Consider the following 22,080-nt stretch of genomic DNA (forward strand, 5'->3'; position numbering starts at 1 on the left):
GTTAACTTTTTAGCAAAGTTCATGCCGAATTTCATTTGCTATGACAATAGTGTTTAATTTTCTTACATATGACAAGTGCATGGGTTTAGCATGTTATTCACATGGATTTCAAAATGAGTGCCAACGTTTTGATGAAACGTTGATTAACTTCCGTTTCGTCAAATTTCTGGTACTCAATATCTTCAATATTCAGCAAAGGTCATGCCAAATTTTCTCGAACCCTTCTTAGCCAGTTCCTCTTCTCAAACTTTATTTCATAAGCTAGTATTCAAGTCAACCGTTAATTCATAAGTGGTTCATAATGATTATTAGAGATCATGAGGCGTAAGATCTACCATATCTGCAAATGTACATGTATGGATACTGCAGTACAATTCAGACTCTTCTTGAAGAACAGGTTTAAAAAATCAGTGGTAATGGTCTTTAACTTCAATTAGTATTCAATCCTAACCATTTGTATAATTCTTGTACTGACTTTACTGTTAATTATTAACTGTTGCATAGTGTATCCCATTCCCGCGCAATATAAGGGTTGACTTCAACAATTTATGCGCTAACATTATGTACTTTGACAATGATATGGGAGCGCATCTGGATGTCCATAAACAAAAAGATAGAACCATCATATATGGCGATGGATGGGAGCGGTACATTGCAAAGAATAATTTCATCGGAGGAGAGTACATAGCCTTTTCCTTGAAAGGACATGTCAACGGGTTAAGGACACTGTATTTCAACAACGATGACGAGGACGAGAACCAAGATGACCAGGATGATGGAAACAACCAAGATGACGACAACCAAGATGATGACGACAGCCAGAATGACGAGGATGAGCAAGATGATGAGGATGAGACGAATGGTGATGATGGACTATTCCTATCTGCAATTTTCTCTCAAAGAATGAAGAAGCTTACTCGGGATGAGACCATGAATGTCACCGCGATGTTACCATCCAATTTGACCTTCTTGGGGAAGCCCTTTGTGCATCGTCTTAAACTAACGTCGTCAAAAAAGTCATGGTGAGATGTTTTGTATTCTTTCATCTTTGTTTGTTCATAACCAAGTATAGTGATATATCTAACAATGTGTGCTCTCTATGTGCTCTAAATGATGGGGAGTTCAGAAGTTACCTATGAAGATGTTTTTCGGAGTGGACATCCCCGCCATCGGCACCGCTGGAGTACACCATAGACCAACAAGGCGTGTCACCAACATTCGGTACAAAACGGAATCAGACGGACGCATATCCTTTTAGGAGTCCGGCTGGTGGGAGTACACGACAGTAAAGAGAGAACTAAAGGTGGACACTCTTGTGATAATCATCATAAGGAAGAGCAACCACAATGACTTTCAAATGATGGTTGTCGTTGACCATGTTTAGAAATAATATCTAAGCCGTGAATATATCAGCCAATGAACGGTTAGTTAATTAGTATGTTAAGATAGATGTAATACATTGATGTTTATTTCTTGAGTCATACAAATTTGAAATGTTACTTAATTATTTGGTCATTTGTTCTCAAAAAGAATTCAGTCTAATTCGGTTATATTGAGAATCATATGGCTACACCTTTTGGAGTAATGTGTCTGAACACGCAATGCCAACAATTGGTACATATACTCTACCCTTTCCCTCCAGTGGCAAGATTACACAAAATAGTCATTTGAATATACAAGTCAATATCTGTCTGTCTTGAGATTACACAAAATGTTAGTCAGAACAACACAAAGTCAACCTCACGAACGAATTCACAATATGGTACCAACAGTCACAGCTGGCTGGTTAACTGGTGTACTTTTTTTTTCCTTGCAGCCGACTAACGATTAAAACGGTACGTACCGTACCATATCGGATAAACATTCACGATTGCTCCTGCATTCACGGAGATGATGATTACAATATATGAATAGGCGATCCTTGAATCTCCACGAGCCATCTCCAGTAATTTTCGCAACATTAACCAACCTAGTTTTTAGCATAGGCCTTGTGGTTCTCGTTCTGCAGGATACAAATCGCTCATGACTTGAGTCGCCATGTTAAAGAGTGAAACAGCAAATCACAGGAGAAAAAGGGAACACGTGCTAACATGAGATTTTAGTGGCGAGGATTGTCAACAGCTCCAGCCACTTGGTCTGATGGCTGATGAAAAAGTAGGAGTGCTATAGAACGATCAATTGGATTTGTCTGCGTCTCAATGCTCCTATGATCAACAAACCTACAAAACAGAAACATCAACATGGAAAGGAAACAGAGAACTCCAATGCAGTTTAAGTAATGCTACTAAAAAGTGACCATTCTCAATCAAGATCAGATCTTGTTCAATAATTACCAGCTATTACCGATTAAGTTACAACTAAATCAGCTATACAACTGCAACAATCATCAAGAATAACTGTCTTCCCAGTTGCTCATCATAAAATAAACAAGTCCTTTGATCTACACAGCTTATCTTCTTAACGAGTAAGATACTTTATTTGTTTTAGTGAAATAAGATTCAATATTTCAAACTGCGTTATAAGATAAAAGATTGTGCCAGAGATAAAGTAGACACATTTTGACAAACATTATTCAAATGTTACTGGACGATGGCAAAGCCACAAATAAAAAAATCATGATTGTACAAAGTATGGTCTTTTATGAGAATCCCAACGTACTTGCCCGAAGTTTCCATATTTTGTGCATCCTTTACATCCCGGCTTTCTTCATGTCTATTCATCGCATTTGGGAAAACTGGTCTATTTTGCGCGCTTCTTGCCAAGCGGTACAAACCATCTCTAATGCACAGTTTGGTTTTCACGTCCAACTGAAACAACAATGGGGGCAAAGAAGGTAAGCTCCAAAATATAACACACACTTTAATGTCCAATGAAGCAGGACGCGGAAGCATTGCTTCTACCAATACTATAGCATTGATTTATTCAGTCCAAGATTATGACCATCTAAGGAAATCAAAATGCCAAGAGGCAAGAATGTGGAAACATCACAGTGAAGAAGCTGCTACAAGTCTTATTGCAAAAAAACAAGTTGCTTGTACGAAGAACTATGGCTGGAGGTAAAGGTATTTCAACTTGATGAACCATACATACAAAAGGAAGGCAGAAAATAAACCTGTACCTGACTAACTGCATCCTGAAGTTGTCGGAAGCTGCTTTCTTCAACAGAATTATCAGAAGAAAGAGACGACACAAAAGAGCCATCCACCACTACTGATGTACCCAGTGTATCCTTACTTCTTTTTCCAAAGCCCTTCTTTTCAACCTCATAGTTCTCACAAGGATATGAAGCCCTTCTAGTCAATGTTTGTTGACCAAGTTGTCCTTCATCATTTATGAGCTGTCCTGGTTGCAAATCAGCCACTTGTTTTTGAACTGCACTCATACATCAAGTCTGATAATTAGACCAAAAGGCAGACAAACACGCTCATAACAAATACTCATACAAATATCCTGTGAAATTTCTTTTACATATATATTACCCATCAAGTTCCTCTGTGCAAAAGATCCAGATGGACTGAACTGGCAGTTTCTATCTGAATAGCAATCAGAAGTAATGTTACTTGGTGAAGTTTTATCTGAGTGGTGCTTTTGCTTCAGTAAATTCTGGGAGGAGCTTAATTGAGATCCGGAAGATACAGAAAACTTCCTGTCCTCCAACTGTTGCAAGGCATTTTCTGATGAATATCGCTCGCGAATCTGCAATATTGCCATAGCAGTAAACAAATAAAGATAAATTTTATAAATAGTTGGGGAAAAAGTAACATCTCAAATGGATACCACTTTACTCGAAAAAGGTCATGCACTAATAGTAATAGATGATCTGTTCTCCTTACCACCTCCCAAGCACATGACGTATCAGAATAAATAATGCTAATGCAGTTACATACTGTGGTTGTCAATTCAACTATTATAGTGGCTTCTTGTAACAGCCCAGGGTTTACCACAAATTAGAAATTGGTTGTTCTTTTATTTTTGCATCATAAGCATTGCATCAGCATCATGTTGCATTTCATTAGGAATTTGGATGTTTTTATTAGACCCCAAGATCTATTTTATTTTGGCATTTTTTTAAATGGTGAATAAATAAACCCTTCTCCCTTTTGGTGTCTTAGCCCAAGACTCACCTCCACACTTTGCACATTATCTTTTTGTGATATTTGGGAGCTACTCAAATTATTTCACAATTTTAGCCTAAGCCTACCTATTAGTCGTAGTTCAAAACCCATTTATTTAATAAATGGATTTATTTTCTAAATAAATAGTAAATGAAGTCCAAATGGATTGTATTTTTCATGCGGCCTTGTTATAATCTAGAGAGGCCACATATAGATTTCATCCAATTCAGAGTTCATTTGATGCCCTAAACATTTATTATACGGAAGCTATAGTCCTTAATTAATAAAAAAAACTAAATAAAATTGATACTGATTGCAGTGGGCCAGCCTAATAGGCGCTCGTTAGCAGTAGCGCTCCTGTGCTGAGCTTAACATGAGACGCAACACAGTCGGCCCAGCAAGGCCCATCGGACCCCTTCTCCGTTTAACCAGCACGAGCTGCCCGAGGAGACCCCCAAACCCTAACCCTAACCACCACCCCCACCCCAGATCCAGCCACCACATCAAGATACGTGCGGATCCGGATCCGAGGGCCTAAGCCACCCAAAGGCCCGCAGCTCGCTAACACTCGAGCCCGTAGCCCCGTCCTTCGCCGCCAAGCCTCGCCGCAGCGCCGCTGGGGAGATCATTCACCACCACCGGCCCCGCCGCCAGATCCGAAGAACCCATCCTTCCGCCGTCACGTGGCTCCTCTGCCCCCGGCAACCGCCAACCAGAAGGCCGCCACTCCGCCACCGGACCAAGCCATCTCTACCATAGGTCGACTCCCGTCGACCCCGCCGCCTCCTCTTCCTCCCCAACGACGGCGGCCCCCACCGGACCTCGCAGCACGTTGTCAAAGTCCCACGACACGCACCAGCCCACAGCCACGACGTGCATCATGTTAATCATTTCTAAAATCATGTTTAGGGTGCAACCATAATAAACTTTTGCAATGGAGTTAGTTCGAAATGCTACATATAATGCTTCCACTCGATTTAATATGTGTAGGTAGACATAGTGGAATCCTTTACCATGCTTCATGATGCATTTGCATATCATCGATGCCATGTTGAAGCCTTCTTAAGGCATTTGTCAAACTTTACATATCTAAGGTATATTCGCTTCCATTGTATGAGTTGTTTCTTGGTCGAAAGACCCTTTTTGTATTCATTCATTAAATTTGAATCTCCGGAGTTGTTTTACATATATGTTGTTGTTCCAGATTCTTTCATGACTTGTGTTGTGATACTTATTTTCCACCCGCATAGCGTGCATGTTGTGTAAGGTGACATCTTAGGATCAATTATGCAGATACTAAAGGAAGTGCTAGATCTGCATAGTGTCGGATCTAGAGGCGCTAAAACTTGCCACAAATGACAGGAAGGAACATGCCTCAAGGACATGCAAGTTACTTACATTAGAGCAGTAGAAAATAAATCAAATCGCAATCTTACAGAGTAACTGTACTTTGTTTTTCTCGAAGACTGGACACAGGAGAACTATGAAACAATTAGGAAAACTGAAATTCTACCTCGCAAAAATAGGGACACTGGAACTGAAAAAATGAATCATGTTCCCTAATTATTCCACTGACATACCATTGACCAACATACCAACCAAGCAAACACACAATGTCCTTTTATTTAGACTAATAAAAAAAGGTCAGACTACCATATCAAGGCTACCATATCCGCACTCAAAGCATGAAGCACTATCTTAATTACTCTATTGAAAACATACCCTTCATAGAATAGCACACCCACTGTAATTTTTAATATTATTAGACAGATTAAAGAGGTAAAATTACCATATCAAGGTTTCCATCTCCATTGCATATCTGGTCAGTGGACAACAATTCCATTGCACCCCCCTGGTAAGCCTGTGGTACATACAAAAATATTAATAAAAAAAGGCTTGAATGGCAACCAGATAAACCAAATGTAGAAGAAACGATAATCAGTTTACTTGCCTGTTCTCCATATACATTAACATTCTTTTGCTCGTTGAATGGATAATTGTCATTGAATTGCTTGTCAGCTCTTGGTAGGGATTTATCTTGTGCACAGGGGAATGCTGACAGGTCATCCAGCATACCATAGTCTGAATAAGAAGTGTCAAAACCTGCCTGCAGAGCAACATCGGAAGAGTAAATGGCATCTGAAGAAGGAATCCATGACAGCTCATCAGTGTTCTCCAGTTGTTGTTCACCATATGTGGAATCACACCCCCTTAGATGGAAAAAAACGATTAGCCAAACAGGACCAGAGTCTGTTTCACTATCTTTATATAAGATCTTACACAGTCAGCAAGTGAAACATTCAAAGTACCTGAATAGTGTATCAACATCCTCAAAATTATCAATGCTAGGCCAATCAATGAAGTTTAGATCATTATCTCCATAACTGAGATCACCTTGCGGAACACTGTGATTGTTGAGAACAGCTGAGCCATTACTCGGTGCAAACTGGCAATTGTTCCAATTTTCTGTTTGGTATCTTGTTCCAGATGTAGTATCATCTCTGCTCAAGGGAAACGCACTTGATTCAATTTTGCAGTCTCTTACATGGTCGGAAGCGACCACACAGGTAGAGTAGATGTGCTCTGAATCAAATTTCCTTGAATCTGAAATAGTTGCTGTAGACACAACACCCTGCGGGTTCTCTTCAGTGGTAATCCCATGCTTCAGTTTCTTATTTGAGATATTCAAAGGCCCTGCTCCATCTTCTTGCAAGTTGTTATTACCCTGAGCAAATTCATCCTTGAATTTACCCTCAAACTGTAGAAACACTACATGCTTAGTCACAGGTGAACAGCAGGGGAGTCTAATTACTTTTATTGAGTATTAAGGGAAATGGCTGAACATGAAACAACTCTATTGCTCGGAGAGAATCAATGTGATTTGAATTACTGAATAGACTTGACAAATAATAGAGTTCAACATGTGGCTGATTATACCACGAAACATTGCTCTATCACTGGAAAGTATGTAACTAATTTTCTGTAGGTGAGACCTGTAGCGGAACATCAATCTGATCATAGAATTTCTTATGCCGGGTCAACTTGCTTCAAAGGTAATTGTCCCCAGTAGATTATTGGTATGCTGCCATATCAGGGATTATCTTACTAGCACTACTCATGTATTGTTTACAACAACTACTCATGTATTGTTTACAAGCCTTTAGTCCCAAACAAGTTGAGGTAGGCTAGAGGTGAAACCCATAAGATCTCGCGACCAACTCATGGTTCTGACACATGGAAACAAGTTGGGGTACTCATGTATTGTTTGCACATAAAAAACAAGTGAGGGTCGGCAATAGATGGCTGCTGAACAGCAGCAACAAAGAGAATGGGACGAATCAATGGCAACAGAAGATTCATGTCTTATACTCTTGGTTCACATGCTTACCCAGCCAAAGATAAGCAGGTCTTTTTCGCAAAATAAAATAAAATAATAAGCAGGTCTAACATGTGATTCAAGTTAATCGAACAGTAAAAAGAAAGCTTGAGGCATCAAATTTAGGTATAGAATACAAACACACAAAGTTAGCATGAAGGCTATGGTACATGATATACAGAATCTAGACATGACAGGCTAATTTGAACTCCTCGATTTTGATGACATATCAAATTTTTAGCCACTATCTGAGCCAGGTACTGTACTATTTAAAGTCAGAAGAACTTGTACCTCTAAATTTCTAGTTACATACCAATACATCTAACGGTATCTTATTCGGCCGCTTGGAAAACTATTAGTAAGATGCAATATCCAGTTAAGAAACAGAGACTCATCAAAATCAGGAGATCACCTCGCCCGCCTTCCAATCTGGCATCACTACAGCTTCTATCCAGGCCCGAAACTGTACCAATTCACCGGATTTGATATCATATTCAACTCAGGATCCCCAGTTGTTGATCAAATCCTAGAAAACAGTGACCATTAAGTTGAGTAATACAGTATGAATATTAGAGAGAAAGTGTAAAATAAACCCGGGGGAATTCTATCTGCTATACTGCACATGCAAAAACAGAGTGGATAGATAGAATTCGGAATTTCTCACCTTGCCAAATCAGACGATTTGGATTTGGGTTGGATCAAACCTGCAAAAACAATGAAAAATCCCTTAAAAGTCTCCAGAAATGTTGACAAGAAAAATAGTACTCTACTTGCAACCAAACACCCCCGACGCCGGATCCGAATTTCAACACTCAACAAAGGTAAGATGGAGAATTTCTCTTCCAACAGAAAAGGAAGAGTGAAAGCCGATAAACAGCTAACCAAACCGGAGAGATATGTAAGCGCGCGCGCGCACACACACACATACAAAGAAACAAATCTGAGAATCAACCACCACACGTAAAATAAACTCGAGAGAAGCAGCAAACGGAACCAAAAAGAAAAAGAAACGGAAGAAATTCACCGATAAAAAAGCCCAACCTGAATCCGAAACCAAACCAAGGTCAATCTGCAGAGGCTCCCTGATCCGCCTGCGGGAAGGAGGGACCCGCGCGTAGCTTGTGGACGTCTTGGCCGTAGAAAGAGGACGAAAGGCCTGGTTCCGCTCCTCCTCCGCCTCTAGAGCCTTCGGGAGGAAAAAAAATATTTTTCTTTTTTTAAGTAGAGCAAGGATGGGGCAGCAGGTAGCAGGATATGCAACCACGGCAGCAGCGAGAATGAGAAACAAATTGGCAGGAATAGGAAAATAGAGTAAATCAGGGAAGATTTTATATCTTATTTGCGGCTGGTGTGGTGTGTGGTGCGTGGGCAGAATAACTAGCGGCTGGGAGCGCCTCGGGGGTGGGGCCCCTGCCGGTGTGGGAAGTAGTGGACGACAGCCGCCGGCCGCGATCCGATCACTTGCACGCTCCTCATTGGTTCCAAACGCTGCCAGGCGGGCCCCGCGCGTGGCACGTGACCCGTCGCGACTTTTCTTCTCCTGCTTGCTTTGGGTTTGGGTTTGGTTCGGGCGACGCGGCGCGCTCCCCCTTTCCCGGACGCCTTCTGGAACAGAGTGTCATATATGCACAATACAAAGTATTTTTGAAGCGTCACATTTCAAAAGTCATATTCTACTCCCGAGCTCAAATGCTCCCGTGTGAACAATAAAATCAAAAAATAGTAAAATAATTTTAAAAAATCTATTTTTTTTTGTGATAAACTTTGACAAATGTTTTGTATGCATGCAAAATTTCAATACGAAACGACATTCTGCAAGGCGTGGCAAAAAAAATCAATTTTATTTTTTTGCTACGCCTTCCACGAATGTCATTTCGTGCTGAATCTTTGCCAACATACATAACATTTGCCAAAGTTCACCAAAAAAAATCGGAATTTTTTGAATTTTTTATTTTACTGTTCACGAGGGAGCATTTGAGCTCGGATCTAGATACTCCATGTCCCGTCGGATTTAATCTTCTGGAGCAAAGTGTTATATACGCACATTACAACTGATGCACTGGAGGGTCAAATGAATGTGAATTGTAGTAGCAGAACTGACAAGGCATAAGGCCAACGTTTCATTCTGAAAACCAGAGGTTTGACCCACCCTCCAATTGTACAACTAATGAGATGAACTAGAAACATTTTCAGTCTACGGCTCGAATGATATCTTCCAGGAAGAAATGCATCTTTCTTTCACAGACACAACGACAAGGCACACAACAACACATATGAGGCAAACAAACTATTATAAATCATTATTAATTAAAATTGGCTTTGATATACCTTAGGATCCGAGTGGATCAATTAGTTGAGCGCGCTATGCCTAGCTTAATGGCTTTAAAGAGAGCGTTGCCTAGGAGACAACCTGGAAGTTTTAGAAAGTCATTTTCTTCTGTTATGTGCTTTTAAAATATTTAAAAACAAAAAAAGGGGAACCTATTTTTTTCAAAAAGAGAAGTGGTTGGAAGGTTATGCACGGGAGAAGTGAGGGTTGACCTTGAACACTTGTGTTCATGCTCACGGAAACAATGTAGAATTTTTCATGGAAGTTTCTCACAAAAATAATTATCCCCTTGTACAAATCCATTGTATTATAAAAATAATGTGCCAAGATATACCTTTAGGATGTTTAAATTGCTTGTTTGGTGTGTGATGAGAACAAAATATGAACTTTTGTTGTAGTGCTTGAATTTACATAATTTACTCGAAAGTGAATTTTATTTAAAATTTTACACAGTAATGCTATATAAATTGTTTATTATTTCCTAATTTTCAGAATTTTTTGAGTTACATAAGTATATGTACCATCTGCATCTTTACGGACTATCCTGTTTTAACAGATTGGTGTTACAGTTTCTTTATTTGCTTATGTTTGAAATCTTGTTGAGCGCGATCAACCTAGAGCCATAGAATTGTGATAGCATGTAGTGGATAATGTTTGATTATAATTATACAATAATGTTACAGTAGGACGTGATGGGATTTGATGTTATATGTACTAATCCCTCTAATAAAAAGTTTGGCTAACTTTTGTGTGGATGAAGTGTTCGAAGATAGAGGAGGTATTGATATGAGAAGAATTAGGAGAGGCGAGAGTTCAAGCTTGGGTATATGACCAAGGAACCCCAAGTAAATATTCAAAGATACTCAAGCGTCCAAGCTTGGAGATGTCCCTGAAGGCATCCCATCTTTTTTCTTCAACAATTATCGGTATGTCTCGATTTTTGTTTTGTTCACATGATATGCGTAAATTCTTGGAGTGTCTTTTGCGTTTATTTTTCTTTTTCCTTTACGCACCATGCTGGTATGAGATAGTCCCTGGTTGATTTATAGAACGCTTCATGCACTTCACTTATATCTTTTGAGTACGGCTTTATAGAATGCTTCATGTACTTCGCTTATATCATTCGAAGTTTGGATGCCTATTTCTCTACATATAGAACATCGTTATTTGTAGAATGCTCTTTTGCTTCACTTATATCTATTAGTGCATGGTCATTTGTAGAAAGAATTAAACTCTCATGCCTCACTTATATATTTTTAGAGAGTTAACAGGAATTGATCATTCACATGGTTAGTCATAAAATCTTACATAAAACTTGTAAATCACTGAATGATATGTTTGATTCCTTGCAATAGTTTTGCAATACAGAGATGGTAATATGTGGGAGGTACTCGTGAATGATTGTGGTTTAGTAAGAATATTGGTGTTAAGGTTTGTTATCCCCGAAGCATGCATGTATAGTCTTTAGTTATGCTAAGAAGTTGGAGCATGATTTATTATTGAATGTCTTCCTTTGCGTGGAGGTCGGGGGCGCGCGATGGTTAACTCCTACCAACCTCCCCCCTAGGGGCATGCGTAGTAGTAATTTGCTTCGAGGGCTAATAAACTTTAGCAACTAGATGATACCCCGCGCATTGCTGCGGAAATTTATTACATATTTTTCGAGTAACATGCTAGTCAATAAGATGGTAATAATTGGATATAATATTACAATACCTCAACATTGCTGCAGAAATCTGTATGAATTAATTGTACCAAAAAATGAGGTTAGGATGTAGTGGAAATTTCCTAAAGATCCCACGTGTGTGGCAATGACTGCGACCAAGAATCAGCGACAATATGCATGTTAAGCATCTGCAGCAGCCAGCAGAAGGCATAATAAAGTAGAAAAAAGTATATCATAGAAAAGAAAGATAAAGGGCATAAATATGACTTCTTCTTTAAAACTCCAAGAAGCTATTACTCAGCTTTATACATGTAACTAAGAAAATAGTAGTAAAAATGAAAATTGGTTGTTAACTTTTCTCAAGAACATCTCCTCAAATCTAAATGCCAGTAGAAGGATCCTTCCTCCTCGACAACACAAATCCTAAATTGGATCATAAGTGTGTTTGTCTCTGTGACTCTGTCAACATGCCCTTCATGCCAAAATAAATCCCACAATGTCATTGATTTCAAAGATAGTCCCTGATAGATGGGAACGACAAGAGCTTACGATTACGAATAAATGTCAAATTTGGTGATTGCAAAGATTATCTGAATTATTCCTTTGACTGTTGAGTTAGTGAACATCATGTTAAGAGGTATATGTCTGATTGATACCAAGAACGTGATGCTCAAATGAGCTGTAGATAAATCAATAGATATCATGCTTACCGCGGGACTAAAGATTTTAGATGGCTTCAAGAACCTAACTAACCCTATTAAGTTGCATATATGCCTGCAATAGTTCTTAGCAACTGCACCGGGGCTGGTCGAATAGCACGACCCTATGAAGAACTTTTTGGGATATCCATTTTTTGCAGTCTTACGAACAGAGGGCCTCATTAAAATATTTATTAGAAACCTGTAATCAACTAATGGAATAATGGCCGCTTTGTTTTGTTAGGCGTACCAATCAAACTTAACACTGTTGTAACAAACCGGCTTATATAATCAATCTAGCTAATAATGTGCAGATATATTAAGTATGGGGAAAAATGCTAACACACAGCAGGTGTGTCTCATGACAAAAACATCCACCCATCTCTGAACATGCTCAAGGAAGGCAAGACAAACATATTCAATAGGCCAACTACATGATATAGTAGAGAAGCAACAGAGTAGAGGAAGTGCGAGAATGGAGAGATCAGGAACATGGTACGTGTTGCAGCGCGAAACCATGTTACAATTTTTTACATGGAAACGTTGTGTGCAAATGTCTTATTTGCTAAGAAGGAAGTGAGCTTAACGACCATGTTATAAGAGAAATATGATTGGTAAATCTCATGGTTAGTAATACAAATTCATGACTGAGTGTAGTGAGAAGCATGATTCACATGTTGGTTGACAAAACAAACAAACTGCTAGTAATATGAAACTACCCAAAGGATTTTGGTCCAAAAAGGAAATTGCACTGAAACGAACCTCTCAATAATCAATACACATGCTTGGAGTTTTACCAAACCTATCAACTTGTTGATGGGATTACGCAGACTTAGACAATGGGAGTTCTAGTGAGTTCACTATAAACCTGCACAGTTACATGAAAGAAGAAGCCATGCCGTCAATTATTTAATTAATGGAATTCATGGCCATGCCGTGAGGAGATGATCAGGATCAGTAGTTCAGTACTACTACTATGAACAACAAAAGGTTTGACTAATTTAGTAGAGGAGGCGGGGGGAGGGGATTGAAAAGGGTCGGGAGGGGATTGAAAAGGGTCACATCAGGCGCGATGGTGATTGCCGCATCAGGCGCGTCCGAGGCCGCCGCCACAATGAGGGCGCACAGCAACGACATGAGGGAGCTCCCCCTTTGGATCACGCTGGAACTGGGCCGCGCCGGGGATGACCGTGTCTGATGCATCAGAGGCGGCCAGCGCTAGGACGGTCCGGAGCAGAGCAAGGACATGAGGGCGCTTCGAGGAGAGTCTGGCCATATGCATGAGGAGACCGCGAGGTACTCGCCGAGGGTGGCTGGGGCCGATCCCAGCGCGACAGCATCCTCCGCAAGGCGCTGTTCTTCCATGGCTGGCGCACCTACGATAGGAATGCCGGAGATAGGGCAGGGACGGCCGTCGGGGTACCTCATCGCCGAGGAGGAACTCCTTTCACCATCGCTCACTGCCACACCCTGCCAAATTGCGCGCATGTGAGCGAAAATAAATACCAGCTGGAAGAGCAACTGAATCGCCAAAGTAGTGGGATTTGATGGAGGGAGAAGAAAACCTATCTGTTTCGGTTGCAAAAAAATAACACAGTGGGATTTGATGAAGGTTGGAGAAGACGAAGAGGAAGTTGAATCTGTTTCGTGGGGAAGATGCGAGGCTCTGCGTTGGGAATCATAAATGCCAAGTTGATTTGGTAGTATTTTTTCCTCGAGGGGAGAGGGCTGGATTTTCGGAAGTTTTTTTTTGAGCGGTGAGCACCGACGCTGGGCTGGAGGTGGGTGGATCGTGCGGGATGGCCGGCGGCCGTGCGGGCGGCAGGTGAGGGGAAAAGCAGGTCTTTTTTCCACCACCTTGACCGCAGGGTAATAAGAGTGATTGGATGATTTTAAAAACTGAAAAATGACGTGGCAATCCGCTGATGTGGACAGTGTGCATGTCGAGAGAATAGGGAGAAGTGGGGAGCAACTTCTTAAGAATGGTAGATTAGTATGTGAGTTCTTTATGACTAATGTGAGTCCATGGATTATACACACTCTCACCTTTCAGCAATTTGCTAGCCTCTTCAGTACCGTGCATTGCCCTTTCTCACCTCGAGAGTTGGTGATAACTTTGCCGGTGCATCGAAACCCCATGATATGATATGCTCTATCACACATAAGCCTCCTTATATCTTCCTCAAAATAGTCACCTTACCTACCTATCATGGCATTTCCATAGCCATTCCGAGATATATTGCCGTGCAACTTCCACCGTTCCGTTTTTATGACATGCACATTCATTGTCATATTGCTTTGCATGATCATATAGCTGACATAGTATTTGTGGCTCTGTTGGTGCAATGATAGGCCCCTTATGTTTTGGAGTTTGTTGACAACAGTTTGGGGACTTATGTGTTTGCTAGTGCACACAGAGTAACAGGTCCCTGGAGTAATCGAGGAGTTTGATGAAAACGATGAAGATAATCTCCCTGTGAGGCAGCGAAGGTTATCACCAAAGATAAAGCTAACGAGAGTGACCCCTAAAAATTGCTGAAGTCTAAGCAATTGGTTCGGTGGTTGTTTGAAGCAAATGACGACGTTCGAGGAAGAATGAAGACGAAGTGAAGATGTGGCATTTATTTCATTGTCCTTCTTCTTTCATTGGGTCATAGGACCATCGTACTATTAAGAGGGGTATAGCGTTTCGAAGCTTTGATTCTTTGATGCTAAACCCAAACCTATGAAAGTTGTGAGAGAAATCTCTTTGTGCTCTGAGCGAATACTTGCCAGCAAGAGACTGTGATCTTCTTCGCTGCGAGAGATTTGCCTCGAACCGAGGAGTTAGTCATCTCCCATCTGGGAAGGCTGCGGCTATAAATAGCCACCCCGCGCCGGTGTTGTCCGGTGGCTGCTCCGTTTGATTTCTGAGAAGATTGTTGAGCAACCCCCTCTCTGAGCAATTTGAGTTTAAAATCCACCGAGAGAAAAACCCTAGCGCCAAAGAATTAGATAGTGGTTCAGCATCACTGGAATCTAAGTTTAGTACGCTCCGCCTATTACTCTTGAGAGCTGCAAACTCTCTAGACGGTTAGGTGTCAATTTCTTCAGAGACCAAGAGTAATTGTGGTTCTCGAAGAAGAAGTCTGTAAAGGTTTGGAGATCGCCTTCAAGTATCTACCACGAGTGATCGGCATTGGTTGATGAATCGATTGTTGAGGAGAATAGGGTGAAGAGTGTTTATCTTCCGTGTTAAGTCACATCCCCTCCAACCAGACGTAGTCCTTGTACAGAAGGACGAACTGGTCGAACAAATACCTTGTCGCCATCGAGCACCACCGGTTACCTCTGTTACTCAAGTTTACCTTTGATGCATTTTATTCATGTATTTTACTTCGATACATGCTTTAGTTTCCTTTCGGCCATATGTTGTAGTTCCTCTTAGTCTGTTTGTTGTTTATTCCGCTGCTGGGTTCTGAGAGATTTAAGTTTTCCAAAGAAAATTTAAAACTCCCATTCACCCCCCCTCCGTTAGACATACTTCGTTCCTAAAATTGGTATGAGAGCAAGGTACTCCTTGACTCTACTCATTTTATTCTAATGACTTTGGAGTTTAAGTATGTCTTCAGTGAACTACAAGTCGCATCTCAAGATTCCCATATTCGATGGGACAAATTATCCCTTCTGGAAGGAGAAGATGAAGATCCGTCTTCGAGCTATAGATGATGACATGTGGAACGTCGTGCACATTGGGTTCACAGTTCTAATTGCTCAAGCACCTACCGATGAAAAAAAGAAGCTTATTCAACTAGACGCTCAAGCCAAAGATGAAATTGGTGGCCATCTCTCTCGAGCTCAATTCCTTCGATACCTATAGTGTGAGACTGCAAAAGAACTGTGGGATATCCTCGAAAAGATCAATGAAGGAGTGTCAACTCAAAAGGAAGCTCGAATTTATACTCTTCGGGCGAAGTTCAATCGCTTCAAGCGCATTGGAAATGAAAGCTGTCAGCAAACCTTCGATCGCCTCAGTGACATAGCAAATGAACTTCAAGGACTCGGCGCCAGAGACATCACTGACCATGAAGTTGTTAAGAAACTACTTCGATCCCTTGACACCTCATTTGACACGCTTGTTCTGATGATTCGTGAATGCCCTGATTTCAAGAGCCTCAACTCTGCTGATGTTATGGAGAGAACTCATTGATGCAGGATGCTGACGAGCACTACTTTAATGTAAGGCGACCGCATGATAGGACGGTTGAATGTGTAACAAAAAAGGACAACATTGCATATTCACAGCTATGATGTGTAAACTAAGCAGAAGGCATTTCAACAAATTAGAAGCAATGAAAGCTAGAGACCATATGAAAGATGCAACAAATATCACTCTACCAAGTTAAAACTGTCTCGTCATAAGTGCCATTTCAACAAATTGGAAGTAGTACAAGCTAGAAAAGAATGTGAGATGTGACCTATGTCAGACTCCCAAGTTAAACGTGTCTTACGCTAAGTGATTGTTGTGGGTTACACAATAGTAGTACTTTGATGTAAGAACATGGTGTGATAGACAGATATTGTATGTTCTAGAAACAGGAACACTTGTCTTATTCACAAGTATAATGTGTAAAGTAAGCAAATGGAATTCAACAAAATTAGAAGCAATACAAGCTAGACATCATACATCACATGCAACCACATATAAAAGTTGTCGGCGTTCTGGGAACGGGGGTCCCCAGACTTGCCTGCCTGCGGCCCACGGCGTGGCTCCACTAGCGGCCTGGTACGACCCATCTTCATCAGCAAACACTCAAGACCCTCGCGAGGGGCCAAGCCTCGCGAGGCGGACGACACAAGACCTCCTCAGGGGCAGCATCACTAGGCTGTCTCGCGAGGAGCGGAGAGATCAAGGCGAGGGGCACCTCGCGAGGTTTCCGTGACGTGAGCCATGATGACCAAGGCCACGCGGGCGCCAGCGGGCGCAGAGTATCGGTTGCCTCTTTGGTGCTAAAGGGGCAGGTGCAGGCGAGGAGTCCCGAGGCATCAGGCAAAGGTTTCCATATCGGTGCAACGAGACCAAGACCAGCAGGACGGTAGGACGGAGGTCATCGCGGAGCCTACGACGTCGTCACCACCAGAGCCTTTGGCAGGCGAAGACCACCTTTTGTCAGGATAGCTTGTACTAGCTGTCCCCCTTCAAATTGGCCGTTGTGGGATCCCTTGCTGCCTAAACATTTGGGAAGAGGACCAGGGTCTCTATAAATAGGACTAGCCACCACCATAGGAGGCAACTCATCTGGGATCGGATCCATTCCATCCTGACATGCACAAGCTCACCGAGCTCAAGAACACCTCTCCTCAGGAGGTTGTTCTTACCTTGTACTTGTTCATCCCCAGCCTGCAAGGCAATCCACCACACCACACTAGAGTAGGGTATTACACCACAACGATGGCCCGAACCAGTATAAACTCTTGTGTCTTCTGTTCCTTGGGTTCAGCGAGCTAGGCCTTGAGATCGTGGCGAGAGTGTGAGCTAGGGGGAGAGAGATCTTCATGCGCACCCCAGAGTTCGATCCTTAAGGGTTTTGCCGGAACCCGTAATCCGACAACAGTGCCAAGTTAGAGGGAGCACCTGTGATGGTGGACTTGGGGAGTCGTGCTCATCATCAACACAACTACGTTGAGTGTCTATGCATGTGTTGTATTGCAAATCTTGTTGGGGGGATGGCGGAGTAGAATCAGTAGAGGCCCTCCGTTTCAGTTGGTCAGAAGGAGCACCATTACCCACCGCCTTGCTAATTTCCTTCCGCTTTATTGATTTTGCATTGTTAATTAAAATCGACATGAAAAAGCAATAAAATTCACTCTTCAGAACTCATTCATGCATGATACTGACAATGCTACTTTGATGTACGGCAAACACATGATACGAGGATGGAATATGTACGGAAAACAGGACGGCATGGCATATTCACAACTGTTTGTGTAAACTAAGGAGAACCCATTGTAGGATCGAAAGTATGTCTAGAGGGGGGGGGGGGTGATTAGACTACTTGACCAAATAAAAATCTATCCTTTTCCCAATTTTAAGTCTTGGCAGATTTTAGCAACTTAGCACAAGTCAAGCAATCAACATACACATGCAAGTGTGTAAGAGTATAGCAGCGGAATGTAAAAACATTGCACATGAAGGTAAAGGGAGGAGTTTGGAGGAAGCAAACGCAATGTAGACACGGAGATTTTTGGGGTGGTTCCGATAGGTGGTGCTATCATACATCCACGTTGATGGAGACTTCAACCCACGAAGGGTAACAGTTGCGCGAGTCCACGGAGGGCTCCACCCACGAAGGGTCCACGAAGAAGCAACCTTGTCTATCCCACCATGGCCATCGCCGACGAAGGACTTGCCTCACTAGGGTAGATCTTCACGAAGTAGGCGATCTCCTTGCCTGTACAAACTCCTTGGTTCAACTCCACAATCTTGTCGGAGGCTCCCAAGTGACACCTAACCAATCTAGGAGACACCACTCTCCAAAAGGTAATAGATGGCGTGTTGATGATGAATTCCTTGCTCTTGTGCTTCAAATGATAGTCTCCCCAACACTCAACTCTCTCTCTCATAGATTTGGATTTGGTGGAAAGAATATTTGAGTGGAAAGCAACTTGGGGAAGGATAGAGATCAAGATTCTTGTGGTTGGAATGGAATATCTTGGTCTCAACACATGAGTAGGTGGTTCTCTCTCAGAAAATGTATGCTGGAAGTGTAGGCACGTTCTAGTGGTTCTCTCCTTGAATGAAGAGTGGGTGGAGGGGTATATATAGCCTCCACACAAAATCTAACCATTACACACAATTTACCAAACTCGGTGAGACCGAATCATGAAACTCGGTCAGACCGAATCATGAAACTCAGTCAGACTGATTTAGTTCAAAATGTGAACGTTAGGCTTTTCGGTGGGACCGACATGTCAACTCGGTGGGACCGATTTCATTAGGGTTAGGGCATAATGTAATCTCGGTGAGACCGATCACATAAACTCGGTAAGACCGATTTCTGTAATAGGCAAACAGAGAGTTGGTCAGGCAAACTCGGTGGGACTGAATCGCTCATTTCGGTGAGACCGAAACATTACGAAAGGGAAACAGAGTTTGCATTGTGTACTTGGTGGGACCGATCGCTCATCTCAGTTAGAGCAAAACTTTATGAAGGGAAACAGAGAGTTTGCAATCCCATCTCGGTGAGACCGAGATCCCTATCGGTGAGACCGAACTGATTAGGGTTTCTGGCTATGGCTATGTCAAATGAACTCGGTGGCGCCGAATAGATCAAATCGGTGGGGCCGAGTTTGACTTTTTGTTTGGGAATATGTGGATATGAGAAAGTGGTTGAGGCTTTTGGAGCATATCACTAAGCATTTTGAGCAAGTAAGCCATTAAGCAACACCTCATCCCCTTTTAATAGTATTGGCTTTTCCTATGGACTCAATGTGATCTTGGATCACTAAAATGAAAATGTAGAGTCTTGAGCTTGAGCCAATGTGAGTCCTTAGCATTTTGAGGGGTCCACATTCCTAGTCCATGGCATGCCAATCATTGAACTTTCTGAAATAATCATCTTGAAAGAGCATTAGTTCAATGAGCTATATGTTGTTAGGAATTACCAAAACCACCCACGGATAGTTGCACTTTCAATCTCCCCCTTTTTTGTAATTGATGACAACATATAGATCAAAGCTTCGACCAATGATAATAAGATTGAAATACATTTTCACTTTGAGAAAGTATGTGATAAGCAAGAGCTCCCCCTAAATTTGTGCATTATTTAAAATTTGCTTTTGAATGCATATGTACAATCAATTAGGATCATGGGTTACTTTTCCATGTCACATACATCTTGGTGGAGCGCTCAAAATGGTAGAGAGTAAAAATATGCACTCATCACCAAGGCAAAGTGAATGATCATATAAGAGAGATAAAAGATAACATCATTCAAGCACAAGCATAAATGTAGGATATGATCAAACACATGATCATACAAGTATCTCACACACAAAGACAAAGAGTATCAAGCAAGCACACAAATAAGTATCAACCAAAAGACAAAGAAGGCAAAAGAAGCAAAGCTCTCTCTCTCGAAGCCTATGATCTATACACTTTCTCCCCCTTTGGCAACAAGTTACCAAAAGCTTGAAAATGCATAGTGTTATGCGTCTCTCTAGGGTTGATCTCCGGGAGGAGGCGTTGAGAGGACTCCAAGGATGAATGCATCTGTGGAAGTTGTTGGAGCTGGTGGAGTGGCAACGGGAGGTGGCACTGATGCTGCGGCTGCAGGTGCTGATGTAGTTGCTCTGGTGTCAGCCATGGACACTGCAGCATATATCTGCCCTCTTGGCACTCTCTGAAAGGCATCTGTGATAGCCTGCCCTTTCCTCTCCTCAGCTTCTTCCTGGAGCCGCTCAACTGCTGTCTGCATCTCTGTCACTTTTAGATCAAGATCATAAAATTTAGTCTCAATGATCCTTTCCAGGCTCTCTTGGTTCTGAGTCAGGGTGGCCAAGCCCTTCTCAATCCTCAAGGTGGCTTGAATCAGATATCCAAGTTGATGTTGCTTGGTCTTTAGAAACACTTGAGATGCCTCTTCAGCACTTGGCATCTTTGCAGCTTTCTCAGCCTTTGCTTTCTCTATCTTTTCTTGTGCCTCTACAGATGTGGGATCATCTTCATTCATGACAACAGTGTTGTCCTCAAAATCTGGTCTCAAGGGTAGATGTTCCTTGTCTAAAATATAAGTGCATGTGCCCATCTTGGAGTTGATGAGCATTTGAATGTGTGGAGCATACCCACATGACCTCTTCTGATCTGCAGCTATCCTCTTGATTGTCTCAACAATCAGGCTCATGACTTTGAATTTTTGGGGCACATCAAACAACTACAGCAGGTTGATGGAGTGACCTTTGATCATTCTATGATCTCCAGACTTGAGCAACAATGTATGCCTCAATATAGTGTTGATTGTGGTCAAACCAGGCAGCGAATAGTGGACAAAGCCCATCTTATGAGTTTCCAAGGCTTTGTCAGGAATTTGCTTGTACATATTTGCCATAGAGTTGTGATCCTTCTTCTTCTTTGCATAAACATCTATGTCATCCTCTTTCTCTTCAGGTGCATTGATCAATTTTGCCCATTCATCAACTGTAGACTGGTACCAAGTACCTTCAGACATCCAGACAATTTTCCCATCAGGATAAAAGTGTGCTGTGGAGTAGAATTGCATGATGAATTAATCATTCCACTTGGTCAATTTCTGACCCACAAACTTGTCCACTCCACATAGCCTGAAGCTCTCATGCACTCCTGGAAAATGGTCTCATTGTTGTCAATGTATTTCCAATCTGCCCACTTCATGTCACAAACAATGGGCTTCTTATCAGGCAAGATGGTCTCATAGAAATCCTGCTGCTCTTAGGTATGGAACCTGTAGTCCACAACAGTCCTTCTCCTTACAGCATATGGATCAGATTGTCTCCATAGTCTGAGACCTGCATCCTTTCTGATCTTCATGTTTTCTGCCACTGGATGGCTATCATCATGGTATGGGATCTTGGGTTTGAGTTTCCTAAGCACTTGGGCTTCAGCATCTTCTTCATCAATCTCAGTTTCAGGCACCGGGGCCTTGTTCTTCTCAGCAGCTGGAATATTTCTTGTGCTCCTCTTGGGTGTAGTCTTTGGAGCTGGAGCAGAAGCTTTGGGAGCTGTCTTGGGCTTGGAAGGGGCAGCCCCAGACTTGATGGCATCTCCCATCATCTTTTGAGTCTTTGATGCTGGTGCAACATCTTCTTCCTCTTCTTCTTCATCTTCAGATGAGTGCTTCTCAAATTCTGCCATGGAATCCACTTTCTTGCACCATCTTCCT

The 22,080-nt window shown here is 41.9% G+C and overlaps 1 long non-coding RNA gene and 1 pseudogene across 1 annotated transcript; both read right to left on the reverse strand.

Annotated features, from left to right (window-relative positions):
* Window positions 1-1,650: 1,650 nt before the first annotated feature.
* On the reverse strand, window positions 1,651-8,838 carry LOC109740766 (protein LNK1-like; annotated as a pseudogene).
* A 4,073-nt stretch (window positions 8,839-12,911) lies between these two features.
* LOC120962969 (uncharacterized) lies at window positions 12,912-14,145 on the reverse strand. The gene is made up of 2 exons (XR_005754343.2): window positions 13,750-14,145; window positions 12,912-13,654 (listed from the first exon to the last, which is right to left on the reverse strand). It is a non-coding gene; the product is annotated as an uncharacterized lncRNA (long non-coding RNA).
* Between the last annotated feature and the right edge of the window lie 7,935 nt (window positions 14,146-22,080).

This window comes from Aegilops tauschii, chromosome 4, assembly GCF_002575655.3.
Source record: "Aegilops tauschii subsp. strangulata cultivar AL8/78 chromosome 4, Aet v6.0, whole genome shotgun sequence".
NCBI classification, from domain to species: Eukaryota; Viridiplantae; Streptophyta; class Magnoliopsida; order Poales; family Poaceae; genus Aegilops; species Aegilops tauschii.